This window comes from Tenrec ecaudatus, chromosome 4 (genome assembly GCF_050624435.1).
Source record: "Tenrec ecaudatus isolate mTenEca1 chromosome 4, mTenEca1.hap1, whole genome shotgun sequence".
Taxonomy (NCBI): Eukaryota; Metazoa; Chordata; class Mammalia; order Afrosoricida; family Tenrecidae; genus Tenrec; species Tenrec ecaudatus.
Genome location: NC_134533.1, coordinates 203,625,078 through 203,639,773, shown reverse-complemented (window position 1 = coordinate 203,639,773; position 14,696 = coordinate 203,625,078). Strand labels below are relative to the sequence as shown.

The following is a 14,696-nucleotide window of genomic DNA, read 5'->3' as shown; positions in this document are numbered from 1 at the left end:
TGTCTGTTTAAACTGTGCCTACGTGACCATTTGGGGGTATTCCACCCATTTAAGTTTTCCTTAATACACTAAAAAATATTTGCTTACAGTTCACTTTTAAATGTAACTCAACAGAAAAATGTCTATATTTTGTGTTCTGGATTTAACTGGCTGCATTTCTGATTTCACCCATGCACAACAGAATACTCATCATTTGCTACTTGCCATCATCAGTAGGTCATGAAGAATCAACCAGAAATGCTGTTGTTAAAATAACAAAGGAAGGCGACATAATTCTGTTCATCCAAAGGAGAATCTAAAAGCACAATAGCATTTTCAAACTTCAGGAAGATGGTATAAAAATGACTATTTGCAATAGTACTCTTTTCAATATAGCCAGTCACTTGTAATTTTTCACTTTTTCTTCTATCGATTTTTCACAAGTGGCTATGTCTAAGAACCCTTCACCTAACTCTAAGTATGTTCTCCTCCATCTCTTCTAAAATGTCTATCGTTTTAAATTTCACATTTAGATATGGAGTCTATTTTAATTTTTTATATTATAAAGTGATATTCAGGTCGTTTTCATTTTATTTTCAGCTGTTCCAACACTATTTGTTAAAAATATTTTTAACCCAGTGAATTGCTTTTGCCCCTTTGTCTAAGAACAGTTGCCTGCATTGTGTGGATCCAGTCCACCAATCAACCCCACTCTGTCATCATTACTGCAGCTACGTGTTGTTGTCAGGTGTCGTTGGGCCAGTCCCACCTCATGGCAACCTTGTGTAGAACAGAACCACAGTGCCTGCCCAGTTCTGCACATCCATCCACGCAATTGTAATGTTTGAACCCGTGGTTGCAGTCCATCTCATCAAAGGGCATCTTCTTTCCACTGTCCTACTTTACCAAGCAGGCTGTCCTTTTCTGGGGATGAGTCTCTCTTCAAAACATGTCCAAGGTAAATAAGACAAAGTTTCACCATCCCTGCTTCTAAGGAGCATTCTGACTGTACTTCTTCCAAGACAGATTTGTTCAACCTTCGGCAGTCGATGGTATTTTCACTATTCTTTGCCAGCACCATAATCAAATGTATTGACTTTTTCTTCAGTCTTCCTTATTCAATGTCTAACCTTCATATGCAGATGAGGTCATTGAAAATACCATGGCTTGGATCAGGCATGCCTTAGTTCCCAAAGAAATGTCTCTGCTCTGCAATGTTTAATGAGGTCCTGTACAGCAGATTTTCCGAACACAATGTATCATTTGATCTCTTGACTACTGCTTCCATGAGGTGAGCTGACTTTTATCCATTTGTTTTTATTATTCAGACTGGATAATCTCTGTTGATCTATCTTCAAGTTCACTAATGCTTTGTCATTTCCATTCTAATGAACCCATCCAGTGACTTTTAAATTTTTACTTACTATATTTTCCAATTTAAAATTTTTCATTTGATTCTATGTCTTATACCTCTTGGTTGAGATTTTCGATGCTTCATTCATTCCATGAGTATTTGTGAATACTTGATGGAACATTTTTACAACAGTTGTTTCAAATCTGTGATCATCCCAACATCTATGTCATATTTCAGTGCCTGCAACTGTTAAGATTGCCTTTTCTTATTAAAGTTGAGACTTTACTGAATTTGCATACGACAAGTGATTTGGAGTTCTATCTTGAATCGTTTACATACTATATGAAAGGGCTTGCAAAACTCATGGGAAACTTCCATTATCTTATAATTCAGTGTTTCCATGAATTTTTTGGAAGTCCCTCTCATACTATGAGGCTGTGGTCACACTGAAACACTTCAGGAGGTGGTCGGCCTTTCTGATCTTAGTCCCAGGCTCATTTTACAAGTTGTGGTTGACAAGTCCATTAATTTATAAAACCTCTGCAGTAACTTTCTGGTTTTCCCAACTTGTATGCGAGCTAGATGAGAGAACCCTGCCAGCTCCTCAGAAAAGGTCTTAAAATGAGAAGTCCTTGCTAGATTTAGAAGATATTGTTTTATCCACAAGCTTTACCTGGGAGGGGCAATGGCTCATGAATGCAGGAGAAGGAAGTCAGAATCGTAGCTGGGGAGAGTCCCATGCTGTCAGTTGAAGTAATTAGCGGAAGGCAAAGTTTTGCCCACAAAACTCTTCGTGGTAAGGTTGTTGCCTTGTTAATGTTGGGTGGTTGTGAAAAACAGTCTTATCTACAGATTCGGTTGGAAAGTGGGGCCATCTTTCAGTGGTGGTCAGAGTACCACTTACAGGCTCCACTTGAGAGTGACATCTCTTTGTTACTGAGGAATGAAGGGATAAAAGACATAGCTCTCGCCATGAACCCCACTGATGTACTGCCCACTTCTTGTGGTGTTCACCTCAAGAACAGAACATTACTGCTAAAAGATTTCTGCCCTGGTGGGCCATGTTCCAGCTTTCTGGGGGCTATTTGTTCCTCTGAACTCATAGGCATTTTCAGGTTTCAGGCAAGCATCCAAACCAGGATACATGGAAGGACAGAAAAAAAAAAACTCCAAGGAACGCCTCCTATAGGTCAGTCCCTAAGTCTCAAGGTCACGAGTCATTCCATCTCCTTGTCTGCGTCTTTCAGAGTTTTCTGGTGGGTGATTGTGTATTTTGTCCAGGACTTGTTGTTGTTGTGGTTGGTGGAGAGTAAACTGGAATAAGCTCACTCCGTCTTATTTGGAACTAAAATCCTGACACTTGTTTTTAGTCCACACATTAGAATTATTTGTGTGCCTTTTTGTGCTCTACTAAATTCCCCGACAAGAGTAGTTTTTACGAAGCTTTCTACTAATTGTTGTTCTAGCAAAAGGCCATATCTTAATACATTAAGTCATTCTCAGGTTTGTTCATTCACCGGTGAATAGATATTTGGCAAAAGTATCTGGGAAGGCAGCAATAAGGAGGGCCATGAAGATCTTGGATGTCACAGAACTGAGGACAATGGGGAAGCTGCAAACACATGAACAGTGTATTTTCTTTAGTCAGACAAAACTCGGGCTTTCATAGTTCAGTTAACATTAGAACTATACCTTTGATAAATACACATATTTAGAAACTTTAAGTATAGACTTGGCCGGAATAGGCTGTAGAATAGGATATGGAATAAAGTGTTCTTCACTTGGGACGATGAAACTTTAATGACTCAGTAAGTGCATCACCCTACTTACCACGTACAGTTGTTTCCACAGACTGGACCATTCTTGGAGAGTAGCTGTAACTTCAGTCACAATAGAATCTTCCAGTGGAACCACAGTTTCATATTGCCTACAACCAAACACAATAGACAATCATGTTATTTTTGATAAAATCTCGGAATACTCTGCTGTCTTTGTCAATGTATTTAAAATTTTTGATTTGCACAAATGTAAAGAAAGGCACATTTCAGTGACTGAAGAGCCCGATGGTACAGTGGTTATGCATTGGGCTGCTCATCGCAGCCACCAGCTGTTCCTCAGGAGAAGGACGGGGCTTTCTGTAAAGAGTCAGCATCTTGGATACCCACAGGAGCAAGTCTACCCTGTCCTACAGGTTTGCTATGAGTCAGAATTGATGCTACGGTTTGTTTTGCGCTATTACAATTTAACTTTTAGAAATATCACCTTGGACCTTTTTGCTTTAAGGAAAGACCATAATACTGTCTAGTTCTTGCTTAGATTAACTGAGAAAACATATTTTTAAAGTCAAGACCTCAGCCCATATACTTGGTATGAAAATTGTGGTCGAATCAGAAAAAGAAAAGAAAAGTTTCCTAAAGCCTTCTTTAGATTGGTGTTCCACTGACTTAGAAAGTGGCCTCGCACAGGCACTCAGCCTGGTGGAGGCATCCAGAACCTGGGGCAGAATGGGTTCTCTTAGCCCGCCTCAGGAGCAGCATCCATAACTTGTGCTACCAAAGATTGATCAGAAAACAGAAATGAACAGGGAACTTATCTTCAAGGAGTGCGGGTTCTGCACAGGGTATCAGATTGACAATCCCAACAAAAAGATACAGTGTAACTCTAAGAAGAGTAGGGAAGGTTGCCACGAGGGATGTTAGCTGAGGGACATGATGTCAGAGAGAATCCGGGAAGATTTCTCTGAACAGGGAACCCTGAAACAAACACTGAAAAGGAGCAAAAGTAACACGATGGAAAAAATGTAAGGGGCAGGAGAGAATCAGTGATCACCTTACAGAGGAAACTATCCCAGCAGTCACGGAGATGACAATGAACTGAAAGAAGGGCTGGGCCAGGTCTTAGAGAGCCTAGATAGTAATGATTCTGGATCTTAACATGCATACAAGAAATTAGGAAGTTGTTCAAAGGTTGTTGCTTCAAAGTAAAGGTGTGAGTTGATAATATTTTTTATACTTTATACCAATTTTGAGAGGTAATGACATATTTCCTGGGCTAAAGGGTTTTTTTATATTGATATGCTAAGGTATCTAAAATCCATATTCTATTTTTTTTTTTACATTTTGGATTTTCTCTTTATTTCTGCCTTCAAGGTTTAGATTACATTTCCCCTTTACTGTATGAACTGTAATGACTTCATGAATATTATTGAAAAAGGTAGGGGATATTTTAAGAGCATAACTTAAAAATATTACAATCCCACCATGTAAAGAAAGCTTTTATATAAATTGAGCATTTTTTTAAACAATTTATTGGGGCTCATACAACTCTTATCACAGTTCATACATTTACATACATCAATTGTATAAAGCACATCTGCACAGTCCCTGCCCTAATCATTTTTTTTCTCCTTTTCTTTTTTTTACATTTTATTAGGGGCTCATACAACTCTTATCACAATCCATACATATACATACATCAATTGTATAAAGCACATCCACACATTCCCTGCCCCAATCATTCTCAAAGCATTTGCTCTCCACTTAAGCCCTTTGCATCAGGTCCTCTTTTTTCCCCTCCCTCCCCTTTCCCCCTCCCTCATGTGCCCTTGGTAATTTATACATCGTTATAAAATCCATATTCTAAACTGTGGTTTTTGTTTTTTAGTAAAAGAGAACATCACCCACTTGGAAATAGGAAAATATATTTCACAAGATTAGCATTAAGCATCATTTCTTTCCATAGGAAAATAGCTGACAGTGTGCCACTATATTCAAGATGACTCAGCCATTAATAATGAATACTAACAAATATACAAGTTATATGATTACATTTTGTGATTTTATTATATTTTATTCTCACTCTTCTATCCGATTTTTTGTTAGAGTATTACCCAAATTCATTAAATCTACAGTAGATTAGAATAAAATATTAAAACTAAAACAGGAAGCATTTCTTCCTTGTGTCATCAATATCACAAGTCATGATTCTAAGATTCAATGCTACCAATCATTTCAAACATTATTATAATAGCTTTGAAAAAATACAGTTGAATTTCAAGTTTTGAAATTAGTAAATCATATTGAACTTTTTCTGAGATGCAAAAGAGCAAGCTAATGATAAATGCTAGCTCTCAGGAAAAAGGAGGCAATAAATGATTTATTATATAAAACTAGATTAAATGAGAAGACACCTTTTATTTCTTCATGATATAGGGCATAAGCAACAATTTCTGAAGTTATTACTATATAGGATGTTTTAAGAGTGCTGCAGAAACAATTTTTTTTATTTTAAATCATTTTATTGGGGGCTCGTACAACTCATCACAATCCATACATACATCCATGTATGTCGAGCACATTTGTACATTTGTTGCCCTCATCATTCTCAAAACATTTGCTTTCTATTTAAGCCCTTGGTATCAGCTCCTCATTTCCCCCCAGAAACAATTTTATTTATAGAAATAATCAAGTAGATTATAATCTTAATAACAATATATCAATATAAAGAACAATTAACTGCTTAGTAAAATTAACTATAAACTCTAGTGTTCTCTGACCCATAGCCCTACAGGGGACAATACCAGAGACACAGTGTGGGAATTGCACTGAATCTGATCCCGCCACACTGAGGCAAAACACTAAGGGGGTGCAACAGAAAAGCAAGGGAATGGAGCGGCGAGGTTCCTAGGGAATGCTGAAGGTGGACTTTGGGGCCAGGGTGTGGTGTCCCAACAGACTCAACTGGAAAACACTCCTAAAGGCCAACAAATTGTAACTGTTACAGGAGTAGAAAGTCCGTCTTTCTCTTGCGGAACTGCTGGTGGTTTTGAACTGCTGACCATGTGGCTCACAGCCAAACACATAATTACTACACCATCAGTGCACCCCATATGAAACCCTAGCCTAGAGAAATACTAATTTCTCCATACAGTCAAATATAATGAAATTCCCTAAAATTAAGGAATACTATTATTTACAAGCATATTGTTTCATAGTAAAAGCAGAGTCAGAACATGAAAATAGCCAAGTAAAATAGATTAATAAATTCATTTCCAAAAGACTCTTGGGTTCATATATGGGAAAGAGTTTTTATAAGGCACATTTGGCATAGAGGTGAGGGAACCTTTCAAATCAATAAATATTGTACGACAATATATCTAAGAGCTAGTATTACAGGATAAAATTCCTAGTTGGACTCAATTCCTAGTTCCTCTACTTTCTAGTCACACTATTTTGGTAAAGGATCTTGAACTCTCACAGATTTGCCTTCTTCGTCTGAAAATTGGATAATTCCACCTACCAATCTGAGGTTCCAAAGTATTAAGTGTAAAATACAATTCTTATAATAAACAAACCTGTTGCCATTGAGTTGATTCTGACTCTTGTGACCTATACTACAAATAAAACCAACCCCACCACCATCAAGTCAATTCTGACTCATAGGCCCCTCTATATAAGGTTTCTAAGGCTGTAAACCTTTATGGAAGCAGACTACTGGCTACTGGGTTGGCTGCTCTGATCTTGCAGTTAGTAGCCCAACACCTACAGTCATAAGCTGACGGAGGCCCAAGGTGTGCCTTACCCACGGCATGGTAGTTTCAAATGTCTCCTATGCATGTGAGAGTTGGACAATAAATAAGAAAGAACAGGGAAGAACTGATGCATGGTGAATCATGGTGTTGGTGAAGAACACTGAAAGTACCATAACTATCAAAACAAAAATTTCTCTTCTTGGAAGGAGTGCAGCGAGAATACTCTGTAGAAGCAAGGGTGGCCTCGGAAATCCTGTGTGGGATCGCTGAGAGTCAGAATCAACTCAAGAGCAATGGATTGAGTTTTTGACACACTAGCAATGTGGCATAGGAGTTACCCATTGGACCGCGATCCTGCTCCATGGGAGAAAGATAGGGTTTTCTACTCCTATAAAACAGTTCCAGTCTTAGAAACTCACAGGGCCAGTTCTACCCTGGACTCCAGGGTTGCCGTGAGTCGGCATTAACTTGATGGTGGTGATTGGATTTTATTTTGTTTGAAGAAGAATGCTTTGGTGGTGCTTTTGGTGGAAAGTGGGTTCCATGTGGGGCTACTAACCACAGGGCCAGCAGTTCAGAACCACCAACCCCTCTGAGGGAGAAAGGTGAGGCTTTCTACTCCCATAATGATTTGCAGTCTCAGAAATCCATATCTATATGTTCCAATCAATCTAATGGCAGCAAGAAAAGAGAAAAAAAGCTAAAAGTCTGGTGAAGTGCTTTACATGTAAGGCCCAGTTTATTGTGATGTTCAGGTACACTTACTGAACGAATCCAAAACCTTCCAGGCCTTTTTCCTTTTTTTCCCCAACTGGAAAGAGAAGACGTTCCACAAAATCACACAAGTAGTTAATATCTGGTCCTGATGGCCCAGCAGATCCAATATTCTACAGTGTTTAGCAGATTAGGGCACCGTTTAGGGTAGGAAACATTAACGAGAAAGAGGAGATCCCTATTTCTTGGGAACGAAGTCATGTTCTTTCCAACTATTCTTCTTTGACAACTAGCTCCTGAAACATGCCTGAGTCTTAGTAGGCAATGAATACTAACCAGAGTTCACCAGGTAATCATGCAAACTCAACCACTTGTCACATGTCACGAAATAGATGTTATCGAATCCATCATCTGTGAAGTTAGGGATACTCAGCAGCACTCCACCTTAGACACGGTCTGTGGAAGTGGGGGGGAAGCAAGTCTTGAAAGTACACGGAAGTCTTACAGAAAGTGGTGCTTTCTCCAAGCTTTCTGAGCCCTTTCAAACTGCCTCAACCATCTCAACTCATGCCTATGAGGAAGTTTCTGATGAAAACGACTAGGGAAGGACTTGTTGGAGCTGGTTTACAGATGGCCCTGCACAATAAGCTGGCACCAGCCAGAAAAGTGCTGTGAAAATAAAGGTGACTCTGAAGGGCAGTGGCAAAGAACCAATCTCCTGCAGGGGCTGGGAATGGTATTTTGCAGAAATTTGAACTACACATCTCATTTTCTATTTTGTGAATTTCTATGGCATTCAAAATTTTTTAACTCTAAAATATGCCTGGACAATGGAAATTATCTATTGAGAAAGAAGAAGAAACAACAGCAACCTTAATTTAGACGCCAACATGCATCCAGTGCCTACAATAATACTGTTATAAATTAAAACAAGAGCCTTGAAGCAAGTGATAATAAATGGCTTTGCCAACTGTGATTACTCCCTATAACCAGAGAAGATGCTATAAGCTGTGTAGGGTAGCGGGGTGCAAGTAGTGTGATCTGTAGCTGCGTACAAGGCTGTACATATTGAGATGCTACAGAATCTATTTGTTTACAAAAGCATCACTTTTAACTAGTGATTGTCATCTGTCAGGCTCAATAGCACTTTAAAATATAATATTTGACAATACCACTTTTACTTTATTGCAATAGAATTAACAGATAATAGGTCCTATTTAGAATCCCTGGTAATGACCACAAAGTCAGCAGTTTGAACCTACCTAGTTGCTCCATGGGAGAAAGCTGAGGCTTTCTACTCCTGTAAAAATTTACAGCATCAGAAACCCACGGGGTAGTTCTACCCTGTCCAATAAGGCAGCTATGAATCATGATCGACTTGATGGCAGTGAGTTTGTTTTCTGAGGGATTCTGTTGTTGCTATATACCCTATTTAAATACTGGAAATTTCAGTTTTGTGATTCAAAATTCAAGAACTAGCTTATAACTTCTAAATCAGTAAATAATTTCTCAGGTTTAGCAGATTAATCTCCTTAAGAGATTCAATAATTCTTTGTATTAATATGTTCTAAAGCTTGATTCATCAGAGATATAAACCATCACCTGCTTAAGGAATAATTTTATTCATCAAAAACTTTCCAGGTTAGCTTTTTTATGATATGGTTATTACTTATTTGTCTTCATATAACTCAAAGGCTAAGAAACTTCTTTAGATGCTCTAGAATGCCCTTAAAATAAAGAATTAATTTAACAATAAAAAAACTTTTTCTGAAACAGAAGCATCGGTCTAAGACTATAGATAGACATGAGGCTATTGACAAGAAGCCAGGAGAGCTGGGGTGGCTGCAACAAGTCAAAGAAAACAGATGGGGCTCAAAAGACACAGCTAACACCAGGCAGTAGTTAGGCTGTAAAATCCTACCATGGTCAGACATGGAAATATGTGCAAAAATAACCTTCAGGCAGGTCAGTTGTGATAGACAGGCTTATTGTGCCAACTAGGCCAATTGGAACATGTGGGCAGACTTTGACCAGGTCACAGCTTGATTGGCGGGCGGCCAAGTTAAATGAAGACGGCCGGCACCCCAAAGCTCTTTCTTGATCCCAGGTGATCAGACCAGCATGCTGCTGCTTCAGCTAGTTCTCTGCCTCAACCTGTGTGCTGCACCACCTGTGGGCCAAGACAATCCGTGGACCCTGTTGCTAGAGCTTGAGCCTCCTTCGAGACCCGCTTTGCCATTCTGTTGGTGCGTACATTGTTTGAGCTTGAGATTGGTGAATCCTGTCTCTGTGCTTGAATTCAAGATCACCTAGTGCTTTGTTTTGCTAAGCAGCCAAGCTACTGACTGTTGCTGACCCACCTGCTGTCTGCTGCCTTCGGCCAGACTCTGCCTGCCTTGTCTGAGGAAGGATTCCCACTGTTTGCTTCCTTGACTTTGGACTCCCCGCAGCCCACATGAGTTGAAGGACTTCCAGAATATTAATTGTCCCATGAAGGTGAGTTGAATTGAGCCCTCTGTACTGCTTTACAGAGGTTGTAATGGGCTAATTAGCTGCTATATGCCTTCGTGCTGTATAAAACTATCCATATACAATCATGTGTCCTGGTTTTGTTTCTCTCGAGAACCCTAACACACCAGTTAATTGAAAATAGTCAAAGATGCCTTCAAAGCCAGGAAATACTGAATTATAAGTAGGGAGGATTATAAAGGATAAACTAAACACAGGTATACTATCCTACACTGTTGTGTTGCATGTCATTTTATCACAATCCGCAGCTGCTACGTTCTTTACAAACCCTAGGCTTGCAGCAGCCCTGCATCTAGCAAGCTTGCTGTTGACATTTTTGCTACAGCATGTGCTCACTTCAACGTCTGTGTGTCACAATTTGGCAATTCTCACATTGTTTTAAATTTTTTCATAGTTTTTCATAAAGATTGGAATATGGTGTCAAAAGAAGTTTTCTATATTCTGAGAAACCAAAAACTTCACGTGACTTGAACTGTCTGGTGGCGGGAAGCGACCAGTGCTATCACTGAGACATACCTCTGTACAAGTGAACACTATACGGCTGTAGAATTCTGAACCAAAGTTGTAACCAGTCCCCTGAAGCCACACATAATCTCCACAGCAATCAGAGTACAAGTCAGCACGTGGCAATGACTACCAGTTTCCCTATCTCTGGCCAAAACTTCTAACTCAAAACCAACTAGGGAAAGCCAAATACGTTCTCCGAACCAATCACCTTAGATTCTCCACTTGAACATAAATCGACAGCAGCATCTCTAAGTCACCCATCTCTGGTCAGCATGTATCAGAAAGCCCATCATCATTTAAAGCTTTCCACCCTCTACCTTCCTTTGACTCTGACAAACATAAGTGATAGCAGGTGATTCCTTTGCTATTGTAAAACTCAAAATCCAAATTCATTGTCATCGAGTTGCCTCCAACCCACAGAGACCCTGTAGGACAGGCTAGAGCGCGCCTTCTGAGTTCCGAGACTTTAGCTCTTTACGGGAGTAGAAAGCTCCTTCTTCCTCCAGAGGAGTGGCTGCTGGTGGTTTTGAGCTGATGTCTAGATGGTTAGCAGCCCCATGAGTAGCCACTGCACCACTAGGGCTCCTATCAGACATTGACAATAAATGACTGGTGGCACTATACGGCATGCACTGGACTCCAAACCCCAAGGACAGCAGTTCACATGAACCAGTCACTCCATGGGAAAGAAATGAGGCGGTCTATTCTTGTAAAGATCTGCTGTCTCAGAAGCCCCGGGGAGCAGCTTTATTCTGGCCTGCATGGTCATTTTGGGTCTGAATCAATTTGATGGCAGTCGGGTTTGGACTGGGTGATGCAGCAGTTAAGCACCTGGCTGCTAGCAGAGGGACCCACGAGCAGCTCCATGGGAGGAAGGTGCGGCAATCTGCTCCCATACAGCTGTGAGGTCTCAGAATCCTGCAGGGCAGGCTCTACTCCACTCTGCAGGGTTGCCATGAGTTGGAACAGAATCTCCTGCAGTGGATGTGGTTCTGTTTCCCTCCAGGAGAACAGAATCTGAGAATAGCTCTGACAGTCATAAGGAATCTATTCGTGGCCACTACTTTGGCAGCACTTACATAACCTTTAGAGAGGAGCCCTGGTGGAGTAGTGGGTTACACACTGGGCTACTAACCACAAGGTCAGCAGTTGAAAACCACGAGCCACTCTAAGAAAGAAAGATGAGGATTTCTGTTCCTGTAAGGAGCTACAGCTTCGGAAACCAACAGGGGCAATTCCACTCTGTCCAATGGGGTTACCGTGAGTTGGCAGTGAGTTTGTGTTTTGAAAATCACTTTTGCTTGGCTAATTTTATTCATGGCTCAAGAGCAATGTGAGCATCCTTCTAGCTGGAAAACTTGCAAGAGAATAGAGCATGACAGTATCATCCTACACTTGCTCACAGAATATTTTTAAGGCAAAAAAAAAAGTCAGTGTTTTTAATCTGCTCTGCATCTATGCCCACATTATAGGCTTTGTTTTAGAATCAGAACTCTCACCCATCATTAACATTTTGAATTTAAATTGTACTATCTATATTAGCTCCTCTCCTCTCTAATTTGGGGTTAGAATTAATAGAATTAAAGAGACAGCCTTCTGTGTCTTTTTAAAAATTCAGCTTGGGCATGGCTAAGAATCACAATCCTCCTATGTCTTATCCATCATAAATCTCCTCTATTTATCCAAACAATTAAAGATAGACCCAGCTATCATAAGCTTTCTGAGTACCCCCTATGTGTCAGGCTTTACACTAAAGATAAGACTCATACAGGACAGAAGTATTGACACAAAGGAAGAAGTGACAAACATCCTGATAGACAATCTATCAACTATAAATACACTTGACCTCATTAGCATTTGTCTATATATCCATGTGGACATGTAATGAGACACTTTGTCATATGCTCTTCGGACCCAAGACAGCACTACATCTACTGCGTCTATCTGAAATGCGGGTTGGCATAACTTGGTAATGGTGAATGCATGCTGATTTTTATCAAGTATCCCATCTGCTCTTTCCTAGATGTTCAAATTGAAGCACTTTTCAAATATTAAGCTAACTTTGATCCTCCTAAATCAGTGTTTCTCAACTGCAGGTCGTGACCCCTTTGGGGGTCAAACAACCCTTTCACAGGGGTTACCGATTTATAACAGTAGCAAAGTTACAGTTATGAAGTAGCAATGAAAATAATTTTATGGTTGGGGGTCACCACCACATCAGGAACTGTATTTAAGGGTTGCGGCACTAGGAAGGTTGAGAAGCACTGTCCTAAATCATTTTTAAGGTGATATGCTATAGAACACAATGCACTAAGATAGAGAATTAATTTGGTTATCTTAAACAAAGGGAATGTAAAATTTAATTGAAATGTTAATAGAGTACTACCTTTTAATCTGTAATACCGTGTTGAATCTTGACTCGAAGTGACCCTATAGAGCAGGTAGCACTACCCCTGTGCATCTTTACAGTAGAAAGCCTTGCCTTTCTCTCAGAGAGGCTGGTAGGTTTCAACTGCTAACTTTGTGATAAGCAGCCCAACACACAGTCCACCACGCCACAGGGCTCCTGGTGACCTGACCATTGTTGTTAGGTGCCATCAAGTCAGCTCCGACCCACGGTGACCCCACCCACAGCGGAATGAGGCAGTGTGTGGTCCTGAACCACCTTTACAGTTGTCCCAACGCCCGAGCCCATTCTTGCAGCCACGGTGTTAGCCCAGTCCCTTGAGGGTCCTCCTCTTTGGTCGCTGCCCCTCCTCTTGACCAAGCAAGAGGTCCTTCTCCAGGGACTGGTCTCTCCTGACAATATGCCCAAAGTGCATACAATGAAGTCTCCCCATCCATCCTTGCCTCCAAGGAGCACTCGGCCATACTTCTTCTAAGACAGATCAGTTTGTCCTTTCAGCAGCCCATGGTATTTTCAACATTCTTCTCCAGCACCAAACTTCAACTTGACTAGAGGTCAGTCAAAAGGACAACTCTTGAATCTATAAAAATTAGTTATTCCTAATCAAATCCTATCATTCAAACAAACAAACAAACAAACTAATTGCTATCGTGTTGATGCTGACTCATAGCTAACCTTTTGGATTGCAGCCTAACTTGTAATCACTACATCACCAGGACTCCTTAGTTTCCTACCAATTAAAATGACATACTTTGTCTCATCATGCAATACCCTCCCACCCCCACCCCAATTTTTTTTCAAAGGTATGCATTTATTTTTTTTAACAAAACAACTTTATCACCTTCAAAGTCCTATCCTTTACACTTAATATGTTTGTCAAATCTGTGATTCCATTCTCAGAAACAAATTTCCAGACTCATCTGTTTGGATGGCTGAAAGCACCTCCCTCATTTTTTCTTCAACTCTTTTACTTTGTCAAATCGCTGTCCTTTCATGTCCCTCTTCATTTCAGGAAACAAAAAGAAGTCACATGGAGAGAGATCAGGTGAGGCAGGTGCCATGAGGCAAGAGAGGCATGCTGTTTTTTTGGCAAAAACTGGTGCACTGAGATGGTTGTGTGCGCAGGTGCATTGTCGTGGTGGCAAAACCAGACCCTGTCTGCCACAAATCAGACGTTTTTTGTTGTACACTGTTACACAATCTTTTGGGCACTTCTAAATAGAAAGCTTGATTAACAGTCTGACATGATGGAATGAACTCCAAATTTACTATACCCCTCACATTAAAAACACAAATGAGAGTTGTCTTGATCTTTGATTTCACTTGACGAACATTTTGGGGGGCAAGATGATGATGGCGTCTTCCACTGGCTTGATTGACGCTTGCTTTTGAGTCATAAGAATAGCAGCACCATATCTCATCATCAGCAATGACCTTGGGGGGAAAAGTCTGGGTAGCTTCAGAGTTGTGCTTTCAAAGCACGGCATGTTTCCACTTGCCAGTCTTTTTCCTGGTCAGTCAGAATCCGAGGCACAAATTTCGCAGAGGTCCTTCTCATTCCGAAATTTTCCATTAAAATTTGCTGAAGTGAGTTCCAAGATAGTCCAGATAACTTCCTCAACTCCTCAGTGGTTCATTGTTGGTCATCAACCATAATTGCACCAATTTTGTCAACA

At 40.3% G+C, this 14,696-nt stretch overlaps 1 long non-coding RNA gene across 1 annotated transcript in view; it reads right to left on the bottom strand.

Annotated features, from left to right (window-relative positions):
- Positions 1-14,696, bottom strand: part of LOC142445523 (uncharacterized) — a 162,908-nt gene that overhangs the window by 74,125 nt on the left and 74,087 nt on the right. The window contains exon 4 of the long non-coding RNA XR_012784031.1: positions 3,164-3,260. This is a non-coding gene — a long non-coding RNA (uncharacterized LOC142445523). The remainder of the gene's footprint in view (positions 1-3,163; positions 3,261-14,696) is intronic.